This window comes from Alligator mississippiensis, chromosome 3 (genome assembly GCF_030867095.1).
Source record: "Alligator mississippiensis isolate rAllMis1 chromosome 3, rAllMis1, whole genome shotgun sequence".
In the NCBI taxonomy this organism is placed as follows: domain Eukaryota; kingdom Metazoa; phylum Chordata; order Crocodylia; family Alligatoridae; genus Alligator; species Alligator mississippiensis.
This window is the reverse complement of record NC_081826.1, coordinates 59,954-82,949: the sequence shown is the minus strand read 5'-3', so window position 1 is coordinate 82,949 and position 22,996 is coordinate 59,954. Positions and strand designations below refer to the sequence as shown.

At 53.0% G+C, this 22,996-nt stretch overlaps 1 long non-coding RNA gene across 7 annotated transcripts in view; it reads left to right on the top strand.

Moving 5' to 3' along the window:
- LOC132249199 (uncharacterized) overlaps nt 1-22,996 on the top strand; it is a 58,110-nt gene that overhangs the window by 10,591 nt on the left and 24,523 nt on the right. Inside the window, exons 1-4 of one of the 7 annotated variants that reach the window (XR_009460583.1) lie at nt 6,548-11,760; nt 12,456-12,576; nt 12,994-13,653; nt 17,740-17,809. This is a non-coding gene — a long non-coding RNA (uncharacterized LOC132249199). Of the gene's footprint in view, nt 1-6,547; nt 11,761-12,455; nt 12,601-12,993; nt 13,654-14,961; nt 15,544-17,739; nt 17,810-19,234; nt 20,347-22,996 lie in introns of those variants that run through there. The other 6 variants (XR_009460582.1, XR_009460588.1, XR_009460581.1 and 3 more) reach the window with 6 other exon arrangements.

The following is a 22,996-nucleotide window of genomic DNA, read 5'->3' as shown; positions in this document are numbered from 1 at the left end:
TTCTCTCTCACTGTGCCTGGGTGAGGTGTTGAGCACTTTGATCTCTGCAGGCTTCACCTTTTGTTAGCCACCCAGCCCCTGTGACCCTGTCCTACCTGACAGCCTCTCCTACTCTCATCCTTCCTCTGAAGGCCTCCTATGAAATCCCTTGTTCTGTCCCAGTCTGCTGCAGGCCTGCACCCCTGTTTCCCAGCTTCCCTCAGACAGTTGCAGGAGAGTGGGGAGAAAGCTTCCTTGCTTCTGACCCCCCCAGCTCCTTGCTTCTCTCAGCTTGAAGCTGTTTATCTGTTTTAGTTCCCCTTTTTCCCTCTACCTTTCCTTATGCTACTACTGTCTTGTGTATATGCTGGACATTGGTGTAAGCCAAGCACGGCCCAGTATTTGGGCCTGCAGGCCAGATAGGCAGTTCTGAGGAGCTGCAGCAGGCTGGTCAACACTGCCCACTCTGAATAGCTTGCAGCTCATGCGCCCAGTGCCTTCTCCCCGCCACCGCCAATAGTGCACAGTCCCAGCCCCGACTCTGGCCTGCCCCGAGCCCACTCCAAACTCTCCCTACCCAGGGTGGACCAGCTGAAACCTGCATGCACACTCCTCATCCTGGCCCTTCATGCACTTTCTCTGGGGTGCCTGCCAATGGTGAGGAGTGGCAGCAGCAGTGCAGAAGCTGCTGCTGCACGTCGGAGAAATGTGGCCCCCTCCTGTTCACCCTGGCCAAGCCCTTCTTGCTGCAGCTATTAGGAGTCCCCACCTGGGCTGCCCTGCGGCTCCTCACTGCCACATCTAGGCTGCCCAGCAGGGCAGTGGTGGCAGCTTAGCAGAGCTGCAGGGCAGTTTGGACATTGGCTTTGGGCAGCTGCAGCAAGAAGGTTCTGGCAGCTGAGAAGTGTGTCAGGCCACTGTTCTCTTGTGCTGAGTAGCAGCTTCTGCTTGGCTGCCGCTGCTATTGCTTCTCACAATGGGTAGATGACTCTGGAGCATGTGTAGTGCAGGCCAGGGTTGGGGCTGTGCTTGTGGGTTCTGGCTGGTCTGGAGATGGTCCTGTCCGCCAAGTCCAAAGCAGGAGCAGGGTGGATGGGGGCAGAGCTGCGTCAGAGCTAGAAAGGCTGTCCAGCTGCAGCCCTGCTGTGTGGGCAGGGGACGGCGGGTTGCGTCATGGGCTGGACAACGCCTGTGTCAGGTAGGACTGAGGGCCTGCCCTGGCCCAAACAAAGTCCCTCCATGGGCCACATCCAGACTCTGATCTATATGTTGCCCACCCCGGCATAATCAAATACACGTTACACCCAGGATGTCTCTGGAGAAGTAGAAGACAAGGCAAAGCAAGTTCCTCCATAAAATGTACACCAGATTATTGGGACGTTAGTAATCAGGGACCTTTGGCCAGAGCAGCTACATACAGCAAAGAATACATAGACTTACTTAGTACCAGGGGGCGAGTGCCAGGGCCTCTCGCAATCTGTCCTTCAGGTTTGAGGCCAGTTCCAGAATCCCACATTTTTTCTTTTGGGGTTTTGTAGAGTTCAGGTTGAAATTTCTGTACTCCAGCCCCCTTCTCTGAGATAAGGATTTCTTGGCCCATTTTGTAGAGAGCAGGGAAAGCCAGTTAGGGCTTGGGACCTTTGTTCTTACCTGAAGTCACCCCATTAGCATTGGATGTCATCATTGGACTATACATCTCAGCTCCCCTGAAATTTTTCTGACATGCTACTCTTGATGTGATAGACTGAACTGTTTCTGGGTTCAGAGAATGTGGAAGGAGGGGTAATGTCGTGTAGCAAAAAAAGAGGGGGGAGGGTTGTTCAGGACTCCCTAAGACTCTTCCCCATGGACTAATACAGACTCTTGGTACTTTAGCAGTCACAAAATATGGCTTTGCATTGCGGGGCCTCATTTGACACCAAAGTGCAGTAAAAGCTGTGTTAACCAGCATTCACTATCCGGAATACACTATTAACCAGAGTTCCTGGCTGGCTGCAGGAGATGGGAGGGAAAGCTCGCATGTGGTGGCTGCCACCTGCCACCCTGTACTGCTGGTGCCACCATCTTCCCTTCCCCCACTCTTCAGGGGTTTTCAAAAAAGATGAAAACCCCTGTCTCAGATAACCAGACATTTTAGATACCTGCTCCGCCCCCCCCCCCCCCCCACCTCCACTCATGCGGGTTAACAAAGCTTTTGCTGTATAATCATTCCAGATAAAAATTCCCAGATATTGCTTCTGAGAGTATGAATGGGGGTATGAAATATGAACATTTTTTTACCTTTTAGATACTAGCAGTGAGTTTAACCCAGGATTTCCTTGGCTGATCTCAGCATATTCAGTGCCACATTTGTAGCCATTGCTACTCAGCACTGGAAAGACTGGCAGGTTAAAAGCTGTCTTTCCTTTATACAGTTTCACCTGTGTACGATGGAACCCTTTACATAGAAGGTTTTTTACTCAGTGATGCAGGCTATTAAGAACCGGGTATACCGTTCAGTCTTTTGAGAGGCAGGACTACAGCACTTTTATGGTTGGAACAATTTGGCAAGCTTAGAGCCAGAATTCTTGGAAAGTAGCATTTTTTTTTAACTTATTACTAGGCAGGCTGGGTTTTTTTTATTAAAATATAAATTAAAAAATCACGAGTTCTCTGATTTAAACCCCCACCCAAACCTTCCTTTTTCTGTTATTGCAATGAAGTGTGTGTGTGTGTGTTGAGTAATTGGGACTCCTACCAGTGCCTCAATCACTATCATAAAATAAATTCTAAATAGCTATAAATCTTGGCATGTGACTTTGGGTTTTTTATCATGGAACATCAGAGCTCCCCCTGCCCCCGTTGTTCACTGGGACACGGATCCAGGAGGAGGTGTCCCCCTGCCTGGCTTTGTGGCGATGAGCATCTGTGATATGCTGCAGCCCCCTCCCCCCCCAAGCCCCTCGCTCTCCACCCACAGCCCCTTTGGCCCTGCCGGTGCTCCCAGACTAGATGACTAGGGACCCAGATCTGCAGGCTCCTGCCCCCCACAGCAGCACCTGAGTCCGGCTGCTGGATGTAGAAGGTGGCGGCTGCTGCGGCCTGAGTGGAGCGGAGAGTGTGGAGCCCAGCTTCCCCTCTCTCATGGGTTGCACAGCTGGATTGGTCCCTGTGGGAGGTGGGGGTGCTGAATGGGGGTTGCCTGCTGTGGGCTTCGGCACCCTGCCCTCCTGCCCCAGTGGGTAGGACCTGTCACAGCAGGGCAGAGCAAAGCTTGTTGCCACTATTGCGAACCCTCCGCCAGTGTGGTGAGGCACCCCATGCCTTCTCACCGGGACCAAGGACCGCAACTCCACACTGCCACACTTGCTGGCTGGTGGGCAGGGGGCTCCTTGTCACTGCGATGCAGGACTCGCAGCAATGCCAATGATGTTCCCCACCCTGGACTGCCCTGCCATGCTGGGTGTGCCCTGCTGGGCCAGAGAGGGCCCCAGGAGAGGCCAGCAGTCTGGGAAGATACAGCATGTTGCAGGCAGCTTGCCACCACCTTACGTGCAAATCTGGGGGGCATGTGCTCCCATTTCTCCCTGGTAGTGTGTGCAGTGGCAGGGAGTCAGGCCCCTGCCCACTCCCCTCTCGGGCCCTTCCTTTATTTGCTGGCCAACTTAGTTGTCATATCTGCAAGGGTTCATGCTGCGTTCAGCAAGAAGAAGGCTTTGAGCTTTCTGCTTAGCAGCACTTCTGCAGCTTAGTCTAGGTGCCTTGAAAATAGCCGAGGCTGGGAGCAGGATCCTGTTACTGTCATCCGTGTTGTGGTTAACAGTGTGAGCGTTTTACATCGTGTGAGAGTGTCTGATGTGGATCCACCCTTTCTCACAGGCTAGTCCTTGTGCAACTGTCCTTGGCACCAGGTTATTGGTGAAGAGGTTCAGTGTGACGATTGGCTCCAAAATGTCGGGTAGAAGGGCCCCCGACAGTTGACACGTCTGCAAAGGGTCCCTGTGCAGGCTGTAGAGAGACAGGGTTATGCGGCCTGCGCTAATCTCTTGAAAAGATCCGAGCCAACCCTGGCAGCAAGTGAGTGCGTGTTCCTGCCTTGGACACCCTCATGGAACACAACATGCCAGTAGTTGCCTTGGTTTCTCACTGGATGCACGTTGTTTGCTTGCACATGTCCAAAGGTACCACTTGCAGTGACTGCAGCTCTTGCCTCTGAACTACTAGGGCGCCTTGCAAAAGCAATGGCCTGCCCTGGGCTAGGCTGATATTAGTGGCCCAGACCCAGAGCCTTCCTGTTGTTTCCTGCTGTGCCTGGATTAGGTGTTGAGCACTTGGACCTCTTCCAGCATCAGCACGTATTAGCCTCTCATTCTCCTGTGGGCAACACCAGAGGGCATATGACCATGCTGTCTCTGTCAGCCTCTGTCTCAGCCTTCCCATGCTGGCTGCCATGAAAACCCTTGTCCCATCACAATGTGCAGTGGGGCTACACCAGTATTTCCTAGCTGCAACGAGAATTGTGAGGTGGGTGGGAAAGAGCCTTCCTTGCCTGCATGCTCTTTCATTTTTTCAGCTTGTAGCTGCTTGTCTGTCCCAGTGCTCGTTTTCTGTTCTCTGTACATGCTGCCCCTGAGTAGCCCTCCTGTCTCCTGTGAATGCTGGGAGGTGGTGTATGAGGATGTACATAGGCCTCCAGTCAGAACTGTTTACTTACGGAGTTAAGCTGAAACCCCTCTACAGAGCATCATGCGAAGTGCCTACACATCTGCAGCAGTGGAAGGCGAATGGGGTAAGGGTTAGAGGTGCGGGGATGGCTCTGTGTTGCCCTCTGTGAGATCCCAGGGAAACACGTTGTTGTGGGCAGTCGAGTGGGTCACAGTACAACCATTCTTCCATGCCTGAGCTTTAGCCCATGAGGTTTGGGTGCAGGTTTCCCCCTGGGTGACATGACACTGCCTGTACAGGCGCAGTCACCTGAGCACAGAGCCAGGGGGAACTGTATGGTATGGTTGGGTTTGAAATGCAAAGGAGCAGGGACCAGGATGCACTGGTCCGAGTTGGGTTACAAACCAGTGAGGGGTTTCATACATGTCTGGGGCAGGGCACTAGGGGTCCCTGTGCTTCTGGCTTGTGTGGGAGGAGCCTGGTGCTGGGGATGCCCCTTGCTGCTGCCCCCGCAGCCCATGCTAGTGAGATGCTTTAACGCCCTTGACTCCCAGCTCTTCGTCTCCGCTTGTGTTGTGATGCCGTCACTGCTGACCCGCAGCCCCCGCTCCCCGTTCTTGTCCCCACGGAAAAGGTCAGTCCCGCGTGCGGCTCCCGCCAGCGATCACCAGAGGAGCCGGGGCTGGGGGCGTGTCCTGGAGCGCGCGGCAGGGCCGGCATCAGAGGCTCGTGTTCCCGTTGGCCGCCTTGAGGCGAGTCGCGATTGGGTGGAAGAGCTGTATGGGCGGGGTCTCGGAGACTCCGACCTTCCTCGCTTTGATTGGCCTCTGCCGGTGGAGGCGGGTCCAGGAGGAAGTCTCGTTCTCCGCAGTCTGATTGGCTGTTGGGTTTGGTAGGAGGAGTAGACACAACTGCGTGCTGATTGGTCCGACTCTGATCGCCGGTGGCTCCGTTGCGCTGGCGGGGCGCGGCGTGGGCTGTGCGGGGCCGGGTCGGGACGGGCACCTGGAAGGGCGGGGGGTGGCCCTTTGGCCGAAGGCCGCGTGCGGCCCGATGCTGCCTGTGGGCTCCTTTCTGAGGTGTGTCGTTCCTAGCAAGGTTTGCACGGTGTTTCCCTGTTTTAAAGTGAATAAAAAATTAAAAAAAGGTTGTTCAGTAAGAACTGCATGATATCTGTTCTAGTGGAGAGTGGGGATCCTTGCTTTAACATAAGTACCGTGTTGAGCCCGGTGCGGGGGGGCGAAGAATTGCCGGTATTATTCGTATTCTACGTCCTTGTCACAACAGAAATGCGTGGAGGTGGGATGCGTGTGCAGATGTGTATACAGTGCGTGTGCTGCGTGTAGAATAGAAGCGGGAGCCCCGCGGCAGCACGGAGCGATTCTCCCCTCCCCGCCGTGGTGTCCCGGCTCCGCGCCCGGCTGCAGGGACAGGAGGACACGTGGAGCCGCTTTTGTCCCCGTCCTTGGCCGCTGGCTGCAATGCGCGGCGTGACCACAGGAGAGCAGCACTGAGCCGTCCTCAGGAGCGTCCGCCCCTCCGCTTCTCTCCCCCGCTGCAGTGCCCGGCGTGAGTCACCTGGGGCAGCACCGAGCGCGCTCTCCTTCGAACCGTGGTGCGGCGCCGGGGGGACCTTGGTTTTGTGACCCACGTGGGAGCGGGGTACGTGCGGGGTGCGCGGTGTCGCAGCCCGGGAGCTGCAGAGCCGGTGCTGGCGGGACACTGCCCCGCGCCGCCTGCCTCTGGCCCCGCTGCTCGTCGCCGCTGTCCTGGGGCGCCCGGCCCGGCCCCGTTCGGCAGCGGCGGGGGCAGGACACGGGGGTGTCTTTGGGGGCTGTGTCCCTTTTTCTGGCAGTGCGGTGATTTTGTGGGTGGGAAGTTGGTCATTTAATGTGGTGATTTGGGGCGTTTCTGTGGAAACTTTGGGGAAATATGGAGACTTTGGGAGAAAGCTGGGGATTTGGGGCCTTTTTTCTGGATGTATGTGGAAATGTGTTTTTTGCTGTGGGAAACTGGGAATTGTGTGTGATGATAGCTCCTTTCCTTGAAAACACAGTGGCTCTGTATTTAAAACTGGTTACTCTAGGAGTAGTTTGTAGAACTGTGTTTAGAGATATGGTGATTTTCTATGTGGATATGGTGTGGTAATTTTAGGGTGAGTTGGGAGGGTTTTTAGGGGACTGGTTTGTTGTAGGATGTATGGAAAATTGCGTGGCAATTGGGCAAGCGTATGGAAATATGGTTAGGTTGTGTCAGGGAAATTTTCTGGGGATTTGGAAACCCTTTTTGTAGGAATGTGTATAGATAAGTGATGATATTTGTGTAGTGATTTGGGTACCCTTAATGGAAACGTGCTGGGTCGGCCCATGGTGGTCGTCTTATCCACTGCGGTGGGGTTAACAGCGTGTACGTTTTCACTCGTGTGAAACGGTCTAACATGGGTGTGCCCTTTCTCTGAGGCTCTCCTCATGCACCTGTCCTTGGCACCAGCATATCAGTGGTGAGCTGCAGTGTGACAAATGTTACTTGGGGCAGAAGGGCCCCCAGGAGCTGTCGTGTCTGCAAGGGTCATTCTGGGAACTGAGACGGGTGTGGCGGTCCCTTAGAAACAGCCAAAGCACCACAGGTGAGTACGTGTTTCTGCTTTGACACGCCAAGCGGACAGAACGTACCAGCAGTTGCCTGGGCTTCTGCCTGGAGGCACGTCATTCACGTGCCCTGCTCCAACGGTAACACCTCCGCTGACTGCAGCTCTTCCCTCCAACTGCTGGTAGCACCCTCAAAAAGCTATGGCTTGCCCCTTGACTTGCAGAATACTGGGAGCCCAGACCCCACAGGCTTTGTATTCTCTCTCCCTGTGCCTGGGGGAGGTGTTGAGCCCTCTGAGTCTTCAGCACTTGTTAGCCACTCCTCCTTATGTGCGCAACACCCAGCCCCTGTGACCTTGTCCTACCTGACAGCCTCTCCTAGTCTCATCCTTCCTTGGAAGGCTTCCCATGAAATCCCGTCTTCTGTCCCAGCGTGCAACAGGCCTGCACCAATGTTTTCCAGCTTGCTTTAGAGAGTTGTAGGGTGGAGGTGGTGCTTCCTTGCCCCCTACTGTTTGCTTCTGTCCGCTTTAAGGTGTTTATGTATTTCATTTTTCCTTTTCTCCCCTCCTCTGTGCTGCCTGTGTCTTGCGCATATGCAGGATGTTGGTGTAAGGCAGGGGCCGGCAGCTCTTTGGGCGTGTGGGTCACAGAGGCGGTACTGGGGAGGTGAAGCGGGCCGGTCAGTGGTGCCGATCCTGAATAGCCCAGATCCCGTGTGCCCTACGGCTCCTCCCCGTACTGCCAACAGTGCCCAGCCTAAGCCCCGACCCCCAGCTCACCCTGCACCTTCTCTGGACTCCCTGGACAAAGTTGACCAGATGGAACCTGTGTGCATAACCCTGGCCCGCTGTGCCCCTGCTCCAGACAACCTGTGCACGCTGAGCAGTGGCAGTAGCTGTTGCTTGACATGGCGGAAACATGACTCCTCCTCGTCACGGTGGCCAGTCCCTTCTTCCTGCAGCTGTGCAGAGTCTACATGTGGGCTGCCCTGGGGCTTGTCTCCACTGCCTTCGCTGCTGCTTCCGGGCCATGCAGCAGGGCCTTGGCGGCTGTGCAAAGGAACCGTAGGGCAGTCCAGCCTCAGGCTCGTAGTGGTTGCAGCCAGAAGAGCCTGGTAGCCGTGAAAGGTGTGGGGCCACTTGTCCCTTGTCCCGAGCATGAGCTTGTGTTCACCTCCAGCAGCTATGGCCGCTGCTCAGTGTGGGTGGGCACGTGTAGAGGAGGTGCAGTGCAGTTTGGGGTTTGGGCTGTGTGCACGGGTTCTGGCTGGGCTGGGCTGGTGCTTGTCCACTCTGCCGGGCCTAGTCCTGAGCGGACACTGGCTGGATGGAGTTGGAGCTGTGCGTGTGGGTCCCTGCCAGTAGCTTGGGTTTGGGGCAGTGGCGGCAGAAACTGGAAGCAGCTGTCTTTGCCTGTACAGCCTGGAGAGGCAGTCCAGGCGCACCCCGCTGCATGCCCAGAGGCAGCAGGATTCACCAGAGGCTAGACAGTGATTGGGCAAGACAGAATTGATGTACCTGCCAAGGGGCAGACAGTTTCTCCATGGGCCACATCTGCCCATGCTACTCATGATGTTTCATATGGAACAGGTTTTAGGAGCAGAGTATCTGGAAGGAGGACTACTGTTGTAAAACTGTCCATCTCCATACAGCTGTCTCCCCACATGGCTTTGTGGCGCTGAGCAGCCGTAATACGCTGGTGCCCTGCCCATGGCATTTTCCCTCCCTCCCAAGCTACACCCCCCTCAAGGCCAGTGCCCCTCACTCCCCTTTTCTATGCTGATGCTGAAACCTGTCTAGAGAGCAGCTTGCAAAGCACCAAATTTTCATTTTTTTAAGCAGAAAAATAAATGAAAAAACCTGTTGTTCAGGAAGCACCGCAGGACATCAGTTCAACTTCAGGGGAGTTTGAGATGTTTGGTATACAGATTCTCACCTGTGCAGGAGGGAGGAGGCGGCTAACAGCAGGTTGTCTCCACTTTCCAAAGGTCTTTTAAAGCTTTCCTCTGTTCACGTCTAATGTTTACGTGTGGTTTTTGCTTTGTTTTTTAAATGGATATTCTGATATGTGTCAAGCAGATTGGTGTCCCTGGAAGTTTGGGAATGAGAGTGAATCTGTTTTCCTGTGGACTTGGGAGATGCCAATGAGCTGGGGCCTGTGTCCCTGGAAAAAATACAATTCTGGAAGGGAAGAGCACTGCTCATCTCTTCCCCTGCCCACCTGGGAATGCTCCTTGCCCTGTTTTGTTTCTTTTACTCTGCTGTCTAGACCTATTTTAATTTAGAAAGGTTCACAAAACCAAAAATCAGTTGGTGTTTTAAGCTGCTTTTTTCCCACCTTTTCAGGAAGCAGTTACTCATCTTTGGTCTCGCCTGTGTGCGGGCCGGGAGCGATCCGGGGCCCTTTTTTCGCGCTGCGGGCTGTGGCCAGCAGCCTGGACATGCTGGGTCAGAGAAAGCAGGCGACACGCTAGAATTAGGCACAGATGCGTAATGGTTGATTCAAGATTATTTTACTTACACCGAAGATGGTCGCAGTGCAGGCAGGAAAACTTGCTTGAGTTGCAGTTACAGATAGAAAAGAAGAGAGGCGGACTAGAGTTCCTTCCCGTGAACCTTCTAGCCCAATCCGGTTGGAGGCTCTAAACCGCGAGCCCGTCGCGCCAACCAAAGAAAGTACTCGAAGCAAAGAGCTCTGAATAGACTCACATGAAGTTTGCTAGGCTCCGTGGATCCTTTTTTTTTTTGCGCGCAGGGAAGAGGGATACGTCAAGGATTGCGCTCGGCGACGGGGAGAGGCTAGAGGCTGATCAGACCCCTGTTGCCTTCCTGAAATACGCTGGGTCCAACAGGCTCCGCAGCGCTTAGAGATCTTCACAAGACGTGAAGTCTCCTTCTCCTGATGTTAGTGGAGTCCTCTGACTTGGGCGGAAACCACTCAAGCCTCTTATACGGCTAGCAAGCCAATCGCTAGCCGTCACGTGGGAATATTTTAACACAAGCCAATAATGGGGCTCGAATTTTAATACAAATGGCGGGAACTCCTTGCAACGTGCATCTCCTTTCTGCAGCTAAGAAATGCACCCTGCAAAGAAAGCTTCAAATTGGCGGGAAAATAATTCAGTGGTGCCAAAGCGCACACAAAACAAAAATCACACCCTTGGGTTGTGACAACCTGGTATTGAAGGCTGGAGAAACAGATTCTTATTGTACTTTCTCAGGCCATTGCTTGTGATGTAAATGCAGGCTTATTACTTGTTAACTGTTGCAAAGAGCATGTTCATCTAACACAGGAGGTATATGGTCCCACTAGGAACCTCTTACTGGACTTGGTGCTGGCTACAGGGGATGACCTGGTAGGGGATCGACTGACACAAGGTAACCTAGGGGACAGTGACCATCCATTTATTGGATTCACTATCTGGCACAGGGTGGGAAAGATAACCAGTAGGGTAGGAGTGCTAGACTTCAGTGTGGTCAGGAGATTAGTTAGTGAGGCGCTGAAGAACAGGAGCATTGGTGAGATGGGATTCCAGGAAGGGCAGTTGTTCCTAAAGAGAGCAATCCTACAGGTGTAGAAGAAGATGATCCCGTTGCACAGGAGAGGGGAAAAAGGGGCCAAAAAACCCTCTTGGCTGAACAGGGAAATGCAGGAAAACCTAGGGGCAAAAAAGAGGCATATAGACAGTGGAAGCATGTGAGATCTATCAAGGTGGAGTATACCTACTTGGCCCGCACTTGCAGGGGGGCAGTTAGAAAGGGTCAAGCAGAAATGGAACTTGGGCTGGCAACAAAAATTAAAAACAACTAAAAAGTCTTTCTTTAGGTATATAAGGAGTAAAAAGAAGGTGCGTGGTAGCACAGGAACCCTACAGGACAAACTAGGGCAAATAGTGATAGGTGGGTTGGGCAGGGCAAGGCTGAGCTCTTCAGTGAGTTTTTTGCTTCTGTATTCCTGAACATGGATCAGGACAGATCTCCCGGTTGGATGCTAGACAGGCATAAAAGGGATACCAGCCCACCAAGTGTTTGTGCGAACTTGGTGAAGAGGCACTTGGAAAGACTGGATGTGTTTAAGTCAGCAGACCCACGTGATCTTCATCCAAGGGTGCTGAAGGATTTGGCAGCATCATAGGGGAGCCCTGGCACGGCTGTTTGAGCACTCGTGGCACTCGGGTCAGGTCCCAGAGGGCTGGAAAAGGGCCAATGTGGTCCCTATCTTTAAGAAGGGAAAGGAGGATCTGGGTAACTAGACACCAGTTAGTCTCACTTCTATTGCGAGGAAAACCTTGGAAAACATTAAGGATCACATTTATGGGAGTCCTGGAAGGTGGGGGGATGCTGAAGGGCAGTGAGCACATATTCATAGCAGGTAGATCCTGCCTGACTAACCTTGTTTCTTTTTATGACCAGGTCACAAAATGCTTAGACACAGGAATTGAGGTAGATGTCATCTACTTGCATTTTAAGAAGGACTTCAACATGGTATCTCATTCTAATGTCATTAATAAACTGAGCCGCTGTCACGTAGATGATTACACGATCAGGTGGGTGGCAAAATGGCTCGGTGTCATACCCAGAGAATGGTGGTGGATGGGTTGGTATCAACCTGGAAAGATGTGGGCAGTGGAGTCTGACAAGGCTCGGTCCTTGGACCTGTGCTGTTTAATGTCTTCATCAGTCACTTGGATGAGGGTGTGGAAAGCCCTCTGTCCAAATATGCAGATGATACCAAATTTATGGGTAACGTTAACATGCTAAAGCAGAGATCCTCAAACTGTGGTCTCTGGACCAGCACTGGTCCATGAGCTCCATGTAGGTGGTCCTCAGAAAGGTTGCAGAACAATTGAGAATCTCTGCATTTGGCCCTGCAGTTGATTAATTTTTTTCTGGTGACAGAGATTAAGTGGTCCGCTGAGACCCTTGGCAATTTTCAAGCGGTCCATGCAAAACAAAGTTTGAGAGCCAGTGCATTAGAGGGTTGGGACCAAATCTGTGGGGACCTGGACAGGTTGGAAAAATGGGCAGACCAGAATAGGATGCAGCTGAACAAAGACGAGTGCAAAGTGCTGCACCTAGGGAGAAGGAATCACTGGCACGCTTACAGGCTGCAGGAGAGCTTTCTCAGCATCAGAGCAGCGGAAAGGGATCTCAGAGTGATTGTTGACACCGAGATGAGTGTGAGTTGTCAACGTGACAAAGCGATTGGTAAAGCTAACTGCACTTTATCATGCGTTCGCAGGTGCAGGACAAACAGGTCCAGGGAGGTGATACTTACCCTCTATGCCACATTGGTCGAGCTGCAGTTGGAATACTCTGTCCGGTTTTGGACGCCACACTTCAAGAGGGATGTGGACAACCTTGTGAGGGTTCAGAGGAGGGCAAAAGTATATCTATTATAGAAAATAACATGCAATATATTTAGTTACATCAATTGCCACACTGCTAGCTAAAGATAAATCTATGATATACCATATAGGGATCATTTATGTATGGTCTGTTAGCTCCTTTTAGGCCTTGTGCTTTGTTTAATTGTGTTTGATGGTTTCCTTTACTTGCTGACCAAGTTAGTTGTCACAACTGCAAAGGTTCACACTGCGGTTACTCAGAACAAAGCCTTGGCCCTTGTGCTTAACAGCATAAGTGCAGCTCAGCCTAGGCACCTTGAAAATGGCCGAGGCTGGCAGCAGGGTCATCTTATTGCTATTTGTGCTGGGGTTAACAGTGTGAGCATTTTACCTTGCGTGAAATGTCTGATGTGCGTCTGTCCTTTCTCACAGGCTAGTCCTAGCGCTCCTGTCCTTGGAACCAGCTTATCGGTGAGGAGGTGCAACGTGACATTTGGCACCAAAAGGCCTGGAGTAGAAAGAAGGGCCCCCGACATCCGTCGCATCTGCAACGGGTCCCTGCGTGAGCTACTGAGAAACAAGCGTTTGGGGCCCGCACCGGTCTCCCGGAAACATCCGAGCCAGCCCTGGCAGCAGGTGCCTGCGCATTCCTGCCTTGGACACGGTCAGGGAACGCAGCACGCCAGCAGTTGCCTCGGCTTCTGACCGGATGCACGTCGTTTGCTTGCAAGCATCCAAAGCTAGCACCTCCAGCGGCTGCAGCTGTTGCTTCCCAACTACTAGGAGAGCCTTGCAAAAGCAATGGCCTGCCCCTGGGCCAGGCTGATACCAGTGGCTCAGACCCAGAGACTTGCTGTTGTACCTCCCGGTGTCTGGATTAGGTGTCGAGCACTTGGAACTCTGTCAGCTTCAGCACATATTAACCTCTCGTCCTCCTGTGGCCAACACCACAGAGCCCATTACCCTAATGTTTCTGTCAGCCTCTGTCTCACCCTTCCCCTGAAGGCCTCCCATGAAATCCCTTGTCCCATCCCAGTCTGCAGGTTGGCTCCACCAGTATTTCCCAGCTGCACGTGGAGAGTTGCAAGGGAGGTGGGGAAGAGAGTTTTATGCCTGCATACTCTTTACTTGTTTCAGCCTGAAGCTGTTTGTCTCAGGGCCTTTTTTTCCCCTCTCTCCTCCTCTGTCTGTGCTTCTGCTGTGTAGCCACTGCCTCCTGTGTATGTCGGAAGGTGATGTAAGGGGGTGCACAGTTGCCCTTAAGAAGGAGCAATTTTTCTATGGAGTTAAGCTGAAACTGCTGTACAGAGCGCCTTGCAAAATGCCTCCAGGTCTGCAGCAGTAGAAGGTGTATGGGGTAAGGCACAGAGATGAGGGAATCGCACTGTGTTGCCCTCTGTGAGCTTCCCGGGAAACACTTGGTGGGGGGGTGCAGTTCATGTAGGTGCCTGGGCAGTGCAACCATTTTTCTTCCATGCCCATGGGGTGTGGGTGCAGGTTTCCCCCTGGGTGACATGACACTGCCTGTGCAGGCCCAGTCACCTGAACATAGAGCCGGGGGGGACTTTATGGTATTGTTGGGTTTGAACTACAAAGGAGCAGGGACCAGGATGCACGGGTGTCAGAGTTGTGTTCCAGACCAGGTGAGGGGTGCATGCAGGTCCGTGGCAGCGTCCTAGTGCAGGGCAGGGCACTGGGGGGGGGGGTCCCTGTGCTTCTGGCTAGTGCGGGAGGAGCCTGGTGCTGGGGGTGCTCTGTGCTGCTGCCCACCAGCCCATGCTTGTGGGATGCTTTGGTGCCCCTGACTCCCAGCCCGCAGCTTCTGCTTGTCTTGTGTTGCCCTCACTCCTGACCCGCAGCCTTGTCCCCACGGAAAAGATCAGTCCCAAATGGGACTCAGGTGGGTGAACAGGTGATCCAGGGCTGGGTTTGGTGGGGGAGTGGGGGCAATGCATCCCCTAAGTGCACGGTGGCATGCGGTTGTGTCCCTCACTGGTGCTGTGTGGGCTGGGGCTGTGGTCCCACTGTTCCCGAAAGCAATGGGTTGCACCTGCTGGGCTGCAGAGGCCCCGGGGCGAGGGCAGCAGGGAGGGAGCCTGAGTCTGCAGTGGGCAGCCTGCCCCTGCCCTGCACACAGGATTGTGTTCCCGCTGCCCCTTGGGAATGCGCACAGCTGTGGGGAACCCCCCACCCAGCCTGAGCCCGCAGCAGGCAGGCAGTGGGTGGGGGGAGCTGGGCTTTGGTGTGCTGCAGCAGCCGCTGTCTCCTGCCGGGCAGGGCGCCATGGACACGGGTCCCTGGCCCCATAGTGCTGGCAGCTGGGGGCCCCCTCTGGTAGAGCTGGGGGCCAGGAGGTTGGGGTGGGGGGGAGTTGAGGGGCTTTTCATTTTAATCAGGCATTTTGGTGTTTTTATTTGAGAATGAGTGGGGTTATTTATCAGAGATTTTGCTTGCTTTTTTTTTTTTTTTTTTTAATCAGGGAAAAGCAGGATGCCTCGTCATTAGAGCAGCACGTGGGAGCCAGGGCCTGCAGCGTTATCAGGCGTGGGGTGGACACGCGGTTCCCGGTGTCAGTCAGAGCCCGGTGGGCGGCGGGCACGCTCCGCAGCAGCACCCGGGCTCCGGCGCTGCCGTGCGCTCTGGACACGAGGGGCAGCTCTGAGCCGGCACGTGTGGGGCCGTCTGCAAGGCTGGCTCGGGGCAGAGCAGACCGGGGTGCTGTGCGCGGCCCTCGGGGCTGTCAGGCAGCCGCTTGCCCAGCGGAGGCATCAGCGCTGCAGGCGGGATCCCCCATGGCCACGTGCGGGGCAGGGCACGGGGGGGCGGGCGGGTGTTCTGTGCGCGGTGCCGCAGCTCGGCCCCTTCCTCCTCGAGCTGGTGCTGGCGGGACGCTGCTCCGCCCCGCTCCGCTTGGCCCTGGGCGCGCTGCTCGCCCCGCGCCCCCCGCACGGGGTCGGAGCCGCCGCTCTCCTGGGGCGCCTGGTGCGGCCTCGTTGCGCGGCGGGGCAGCGCGGGGCGGGCGGGCAGGCCCCGGCGCCGGACGGACCCGGGGGAGGGGGTGGAAATGTGCCTGTGAGCAGGGGCGTGGAGCTGTGTGAGCACCGGGGGGGTTTTCATGTTGCCTGTTTTGTGTGGGGACTTGGGAAACATTTTTTGTGGCAGTGCAATGATATTTTTGGTGGGAAGTTGGTCCTTTAGTGTGGTGATTTGGAGATGTTTTGTGGAAATGTGTGAAATATGGTGGTATTGGGAGAATTGTGTGAGGAGTTGGGACCTGTATTTGGAAATTGTGGAAATGTGATTGTTTGGGGGGAATTTGGTCATTGTGTGTGGTGATATAGTGCCTTGTTTGGAAATACTGCTATTTTGTGTGGAAACGTCATGGTTTGGGAACTTTGTGGAAATGTGTGTGGAAATCTGTTGATTTTGTGTGGAAGTGGTGTGGTAATTTTAGGGTGATTTGGGAACTGTTTGTGTGACTGGTGAGTTGTGGGACCTGTGGAAAATTGTAATTGGTTCACTGTATGGAAATACGGCTGTGTTGTGTGACGGGAAATGGTCTGGGGATTTGGAAACCCTTTTTTTGTTGGCTCGTGTGTGGGCTTGTGGTGACTTGCGTGTGGAAAACCAGACATCTTTTGTGGTGAGTTGGTGTTTTTGTGGAAATGTTTGGAGATATTTTGTGACGTTGGGAGAGGTCTGTGGGGATTTGGGACGTTTATTTGGGAGTGTGTGGAAATTTAAAATTTTGTGAAAAACTGGTGATGTGTGGTACGAAAGGACCTTGTTTGTTAGAAAACGTGATTTTTGTGTGGAAAACTGGTGATTTAGGAACTCTGTGGAAATGTGGTGATTATGCCAGTGGAAAATGGTGTGGTAGTTTTAGGGTAATTTGGGAGCTGTTTGTGCAACTGGTGTTTGTGGGAACTGGAAATGTGTGTGCTTGGGAATATGGTTATGTTGTGTGGGGGAAACGGTGTGGGGATTTGGAAACCTTTTTTGAGGGCATGTGGCGACTTTTGTGTGGAAAACAGTTTGTTCTGTGTGGTGATTTGAGAACCCCCTTTTTATCTGGAAGTGCTGATTTGTTTGGTGGGAGGCGAGTCATTTTGTGGTAATTTGGTGATGGGTTGGTGGAAAGGTGTGGGGAAACGTGGTATTGGGAGAATTCTGTGGGGACTGGGGAGCGTGTCTGTGGAAATGTGCTTTTTTGTGGAAGATGTGATGGTGTGTGGTGAAAAAGGATTTGTTTTGGAAGTGTGATTTTTTTGCGTGGAAAACTGGTGATTTGGCAGGTGTATGTGGAAATGTGAGTGGATATATCTGGTGATTTTTTTGTGTGTGGAAAATGGTCTGGTAATATTAGGGTGATTTAGGAACCGTTTTTGTGGAACTTGTGTGTTGTGGGACGTGTGGAATAGTTTGTGGTGACTGGGTAAGTGTGGAAATATGCTTGTGTTGTGTGAGGGAAATGGTGGGCAGGGGTTGGAAAAATTTTTGTGGGCATGTGTGTGCCTGTGTTTGGACACGTGGTGGTTTCCATGTTGAAAACTGGTGCTGATTTGAAAACCTTTTTTCTGGCAGTGTGGTGGTTTTTTTGTGGGTTTTTTTAGGTGGGAGGTTGGTCATTTTGTGTGGTGATATGGAAGTTTTTTCTGTAGAAACGTTTTGGGGAAATATAGTGGTATTGGGAGAGTTCTGTGGTGCTTTGTGAACTTTTTCCTGGAAATGTTTGGAAATGCGATTTTTGTTGTGGCATTTAGGACCTTGTGGTATATAGGACATTTGGAACTATAGGGGTTTTGCATGGAAATATGGTAATTTAATTTTTAGAAAATGGTGTGGTAACTTTAGGGTGATTTGGGAACTGTTTTGTGCAACCTGTGGAAAATTGTGTGGCGATGGGGTAAGCATATGGAAATATGGTTATGTTGTATGAGGGAAAATGCATGGTGATTTGGAAACCTTTTTTGTAGTAGTGTGTGTAGAAAAGTGTGATTTTGTGTGTGTGTGTGGTCATTTGATAAGTCTGAACGGGAATGTGCCGGGCTGGCCCATGGGGGTCATTTCATCTACTGCGGTGCGGTTAATGGTGTGTGTCTTCTCACTCTAATGAAACGGTCTAACGTGGTTCTTTCCTTTCTTTCCAACTGCTCCTTGTGCACCTGTTCATGGAAGCAGTGTCAGCGAGGAGCTGCAGCGTGAAAGAAGTGGGACTTGGAAATATCCAAGGCACCACAGGTAACAGGTGAGTACGAGTTTCTGCCTTAAACACTCTCATGGGGCAAAATGCACCCGCAGCTGCTTAAGCTTCTGCCTGGAGGCACATCATCTGTGTGTCGTGCTCCTATGATAACACCTCCAGTGACTGCAGCTCTTGCCTCTAACTGCTGGTAGCACCCTTCAAAAGCAATGACCTGCCCCTTGGCTCACAGGATCCCAGTGGCCCAGACCCCACAGCCTTTGTATTCTCCCTTCCTGTGCCAGGATGAGGTGTTGAGCACTTTGATGTCTGCAGGCTTCAGCACTTGTTAGCCACTGAACCTTATGTGCCCAATATCCAGGCCCTGTGACCTTGTCCTACCTGACAGCCTCTGTCAGCCTCTCCTAGTCTCATCCTTCCTCGGAAGGCTTCCCATGAAATCCCTTGTCCTGTCCCAGTCTGCAGCAGGCCTGCACCACATTTTTCAACTTCCTTTCGAGAGTTGTAGGGGAAGTGGGGAGAATACTCCTTTGCCCCCCGCTCTTTGCTTCTCTCAGCTTTAAGGTGTTTTTCTGTTTGTTTCCTTGTCCCTCCTCCTCTGGCTGTGCAGTGGTAGCATTGTCTCCTGTATATGGTGGACATTGGTGTCAGCCAGGGGCAGGCAAGTATTTGGACTTGTGGCCCACACAGGCAGTTTTGGGGAGTTGCAGCAGGGCACTCAACACCCCCCTCCACCCGAGCCCCAAATGTGCCAAGCTTGTGGGCTCTACGGCTCATCCCTGCCACTACCAACAGTGGACAATCCCAGTTCCAATCCCAGCCTGCCCCACGCCTGCTCTGGACTCACCTCAGCCAGAGTGGACCAGTCACAACCTGCGTGCACAGCTCCAACCCTTGCCCGCATTGCTCCTGCTCCAGACCGCCCACCCACATTGAGTACTGGCAGCGGTTGGGCAGAAGCTGCTGCTTGGCATGAGAGAAAAATGGCCCCTCCCTCTTACAGTGACTAGGCTGTTCTTGCTACAGCTACCTGGAGCCTGCACCCAGGTTGCCCTGCTGAGCCTCTGCCACCATCACTGCTGGGGCAGCAGCGGCAGTGCAGAGGAGATGCAGGGCAGCACGGGTGCAAGCTATGAGCGGCTGCAGCAAAAAAGGACCCAGCAGCAGGGGAGGAACAGTTTTTCTTTTTCATCGAGCAGCAGCTTCTGCTCGACTGCTGCTGCTGGTGCCATTGGTCAGCGTGGGTGGGTGAGTCCAGAGCAGGGTTGGGGCTGTGCATGCGGGTCTGGCTGGTCTCCTCCACTGGGCTAAGTCCAGAGCTGGGGCGGGGTGGGGCGGGATCGGGGCTGTACATGTGGGAACCTGCCAGTAGCACGGTGCTGGGGCCAGTGGCAGTGACAGCTGGAAGGAGCCACTGCTGTCCAGGCTGCCTAGAAGGGCAGTCCAGCCACAGTTCTGCTGTATTCGCAGGGACGGCACGATGTGCCACAGGCTGGACAGTGCCCGGGCCAGGCGGGACCGAGGAACAGACAACGTCTCTCCCCGTGCTGGATCTGGCCTGTCGGCAGTATTTTGTGCGTGCAGATGCACACGTTACACCCCGGATGGCTCTGGAGAAGTAGAAGATAAGCTGGAGCAAGTTCCTTCAAAAAAATGTACACCGGTCTATCGAGATATTAATAGTCAGTCACTTCTGCTGACAGCAGCTACGTAAAGCAAAGAATGCGTAGGCATACACGGTACCGGGCGGGAAGGTGCCACGGCCCCTTGCAATCCATCCCCCAGGTTTGAGGGCGGTTCCAGAATCCCGCATCTCTACCTTTTGTGCGGGGGTTTTATAGAGTTCAGGTTGAAATTTCTGTATTCCACCCTGTTTGTCTGAGGTAAGGAGCGCTCGGCCAATAGAGCGGAGAGCAGGGAAACTGAGGTGAGGCCTGGGACCCTTCGTCTTTCCGGAGGTTGCCTCGTTAGCATCGCACGTGATTACTGACCTATATATCTCAACTCCCTCAAGACTTCTCTCACATGCTACTCATGGTGTTTCAGACTGAACAGCTTCTGGGATCAGAGTATTGGGAAGGAGGAGAAACGTAGCGTAGCAGAAGAAGGGCGCGGAGTGTTTGGGACTCCCTAAAAATCCTCACCTTAGACTCGAGCAGACACTTTGTACTTTAGCAGCGACAGATTACGGTTCTGCATCGAGGGGCCTCGTTTGTCCACTAAGTATAATCATTCCAGTTAAAATTGCCAGATATTTTTTCTGAGAGTATGAGTTGGGGTGGAATAGGTTTTTTGGTTTTGTTTTTTTTTTTTACCTTTTAGCCAGTAGCATTTCAGCCTGAATTTCCTTGGCTGATCTCAGCATGTCCCATTTGGGGCTCTTGTTGCTCGGCCCTGAAATCGCTTGGAGTTTATGAGATGACTTTTCTTTATACAGTTTCAGCTGTGCGTGATGGACGTAGAGGGTGTTTTTAATCAGTCACGCACGTTATGGAGAACCAGGTACTGTTCAGTCTTTTGACAGACAAGCCTACAGTTCTGTTATGGTGAGGACAGTTTTGCAGGTTAAGACAACATTCTAGGTAAGTATCCATTCCTTTACTTATTACCAGGGATCCTGCTTTTCTCAGAAGAAAAAACAAATCACAAAATCTCTGAATAGCCCCCCAAATCCACCTTTTTTCACGACCAAAAGGAAATGCCACTATCTATATATATAGGGATTGGTTGAACACTGTTTTATTGATATGTTTCCAATGTTAAATCCACTTGGAATCTTACCAGTGCACAACCCCGTGGCCGTTCCTGTACTCGTCACTCTCCACCCATGGCCTCCTAGCCTGCCAGTGCCCCTCAGTTGCCAAGCACGGTCCCTTGGGCCCTGGCAGTGCCCCTCAGTTCCCACCCACAGCCACATGCTGCACCCCCTCCCAGCTGCCAGGGTTACTGGATCAGGGTCCTGGATGTGTCAGGCGGCAGCTGCTGTGGCCTGAGTGGGGAGCGGAGCACAGCTCCCGCTTTCATGGATGGCACAGCCTGAGTAGAGCCTGTGCGGGGTGCATGCATGCTATCTGCTGTGGGCTTGGGCACTTCACTCTGTTGCCCTTCCCCTGGGGTTTCTGGAGCCCAGTGGGCAGGACCCAGCATGGAAGTAGAGAGCAGGGATGGGCAGGGAAGATTGGTGCCGCCCCTGCAAGTCCCACGCTATCATGGTGAGGCACCCTGTGCCCACCCAGCAGCAGCAAGGGGAAGAACTCTGTGCTGCCACCCCCAGTACTCTCTGGCGGGCAGGCACAACTTGCTGCGGTACTGTAGGGGTCACGGTGGTGGCACTGAGCTTCTGTGCCCTATATTGCCCTCCTGTGCCAGCTCTCGCCCACTGGGCCATAGAGGCTTTGCAGAGAGGTCAGCAGGGTTGGAAGACCAAGCCTGCAATGGGCATCCTGCCCCCAGTGTGCATAAATTGGGGGCATGTGCACCCCATCTGCCTCAGGAGTGTGTGCAGTGCCAGGCAGTCAAGCCCCCCCGCCCGCTCCTCACCTAGGCCCTGTAGCTGTGCTTGGCAGCACCAGGCCCCGTGCGTGGGCACAGCTGGGCAGCAGCCCCAGCCCTGCCCAAGTCCCTCACTCCCCATTTATGGGGGCCTCAATTCGCCTCCTCCCGCCACACCTGACTTACATGTGGGGACCCACTCTCCAGCCTGTGGGCAGGCATGTACCTGTGTACATGGTCACATGCACATAGCACCCCTTTGTGACCCCTCCTCCTGTTCCCCTGAGCACCTTGCAGGATGGAAGTCTGGCAGCCTGCAAGGAGAATCCCACCACTGGTCACGCTGTTTCCCTTTAGAGGAGAAAATCTGGGGGGGCTGGGTGTCGGCAAATAAAAACCTAGCTTTCCGGACTAGCCCAGGGATTGACACGACACTCGGTTCGAGGAGCGACAGAAAGGCTTTATTTACTACAAGTATTTAAGATCAAGTCGGGCGAATCCAAACCAAATCTAAGTCCAGTAATTAGCCGTAAGGTGACGATTTCTCGCCAAACAGGCGACAAAGAGGCGGTCTGTTTCTCTTCACCTTGTAGAGTAAGTTGGGCGTATTGGCAAGCCGTGTCAGAGAGATGTTTTTCACTCCTGAAGCGTGTGTGTGCTGTGTGCCGTTTTACTTTTTATCCCTTTACTTTAGCATCTTCAAAGCATTCTTTTAGTTGCGTAAATCAAGACGGAGTCCCAAACAGTAACCGACAGGAAAAACCTGCCGATTACCGGTTATCAGACATTTCTAACGCGAACGAGTTAGCTTCTTCGGTGACGAGAGGTTATTCAGTTTGGAACGTATCGAGAAACCGATTAACCGCTAGGAAAAACATACTAAATCAGGAGGAGGCAGCTATTACATATGGAGAATGTGTTTCGGCATATAAACGCGACTTAGTCGGAAAAGAGATATTTATCGTGCTAATTAATTGAGGATAGACGTTTCGTACGGTTACACGCCAGACAACTAAGAGTCTGTGTGAAATCATCCTGAATGTAGCCCGATAAGATGGAAGAGACTTCATAATTCTTTCTTAGATGGCCTGGCCATGAAATTGCGTTGTCTTGCATTATGCAGTTAGCATTCTTATTCAGTATGTTAACTTTTGTGAGTAGGGCCAAGCTGTACATGATTTTCAGAGTCATTACTGGGTCGGGGTCCTTAAGGTGACAAACTGGGTTTTTACTGCATTTTTCCCTGGTGAATGCAAAACCCGGGTCCCTGCCAATTACCCTTTTTGTACGTGAAGTGAAGACGCTATGACACTTGCCAGTGATGCTCTTGGCGTGTAAAGGATTACAACCCTCCAACTTGGATAAAGCAGCTAGAGACAGGGCTAGAACATGCACTTTTATTGATCACACCTCGAGGCATAAGAATATAAACCCTTTGTGCTATGCCTACCTAGTGACTTGTCACACCACAATACAGATTGCCCAGTCTACCGGCTGGGGGAGATGCAGGAGGGAGGAGGAGGCTGACAGGAGGTTGTCTCCACTTTTGCAAAGGTCTTTGTAGTTTCCCTTTTGTTTAAACCTAATTTTTACGTGGGCTTTTTAAATCGATAGTCCGACGGGCGTCACGTAGACTCGTTTTGCTGAAACTTTGGGACCGGGACCGAACCCATTTTCCTGTGCCCCGCAGGACCTGCCCCACGGGGACCAGCCCATGGCTGGGGCCCGTGTCCCTGGGAA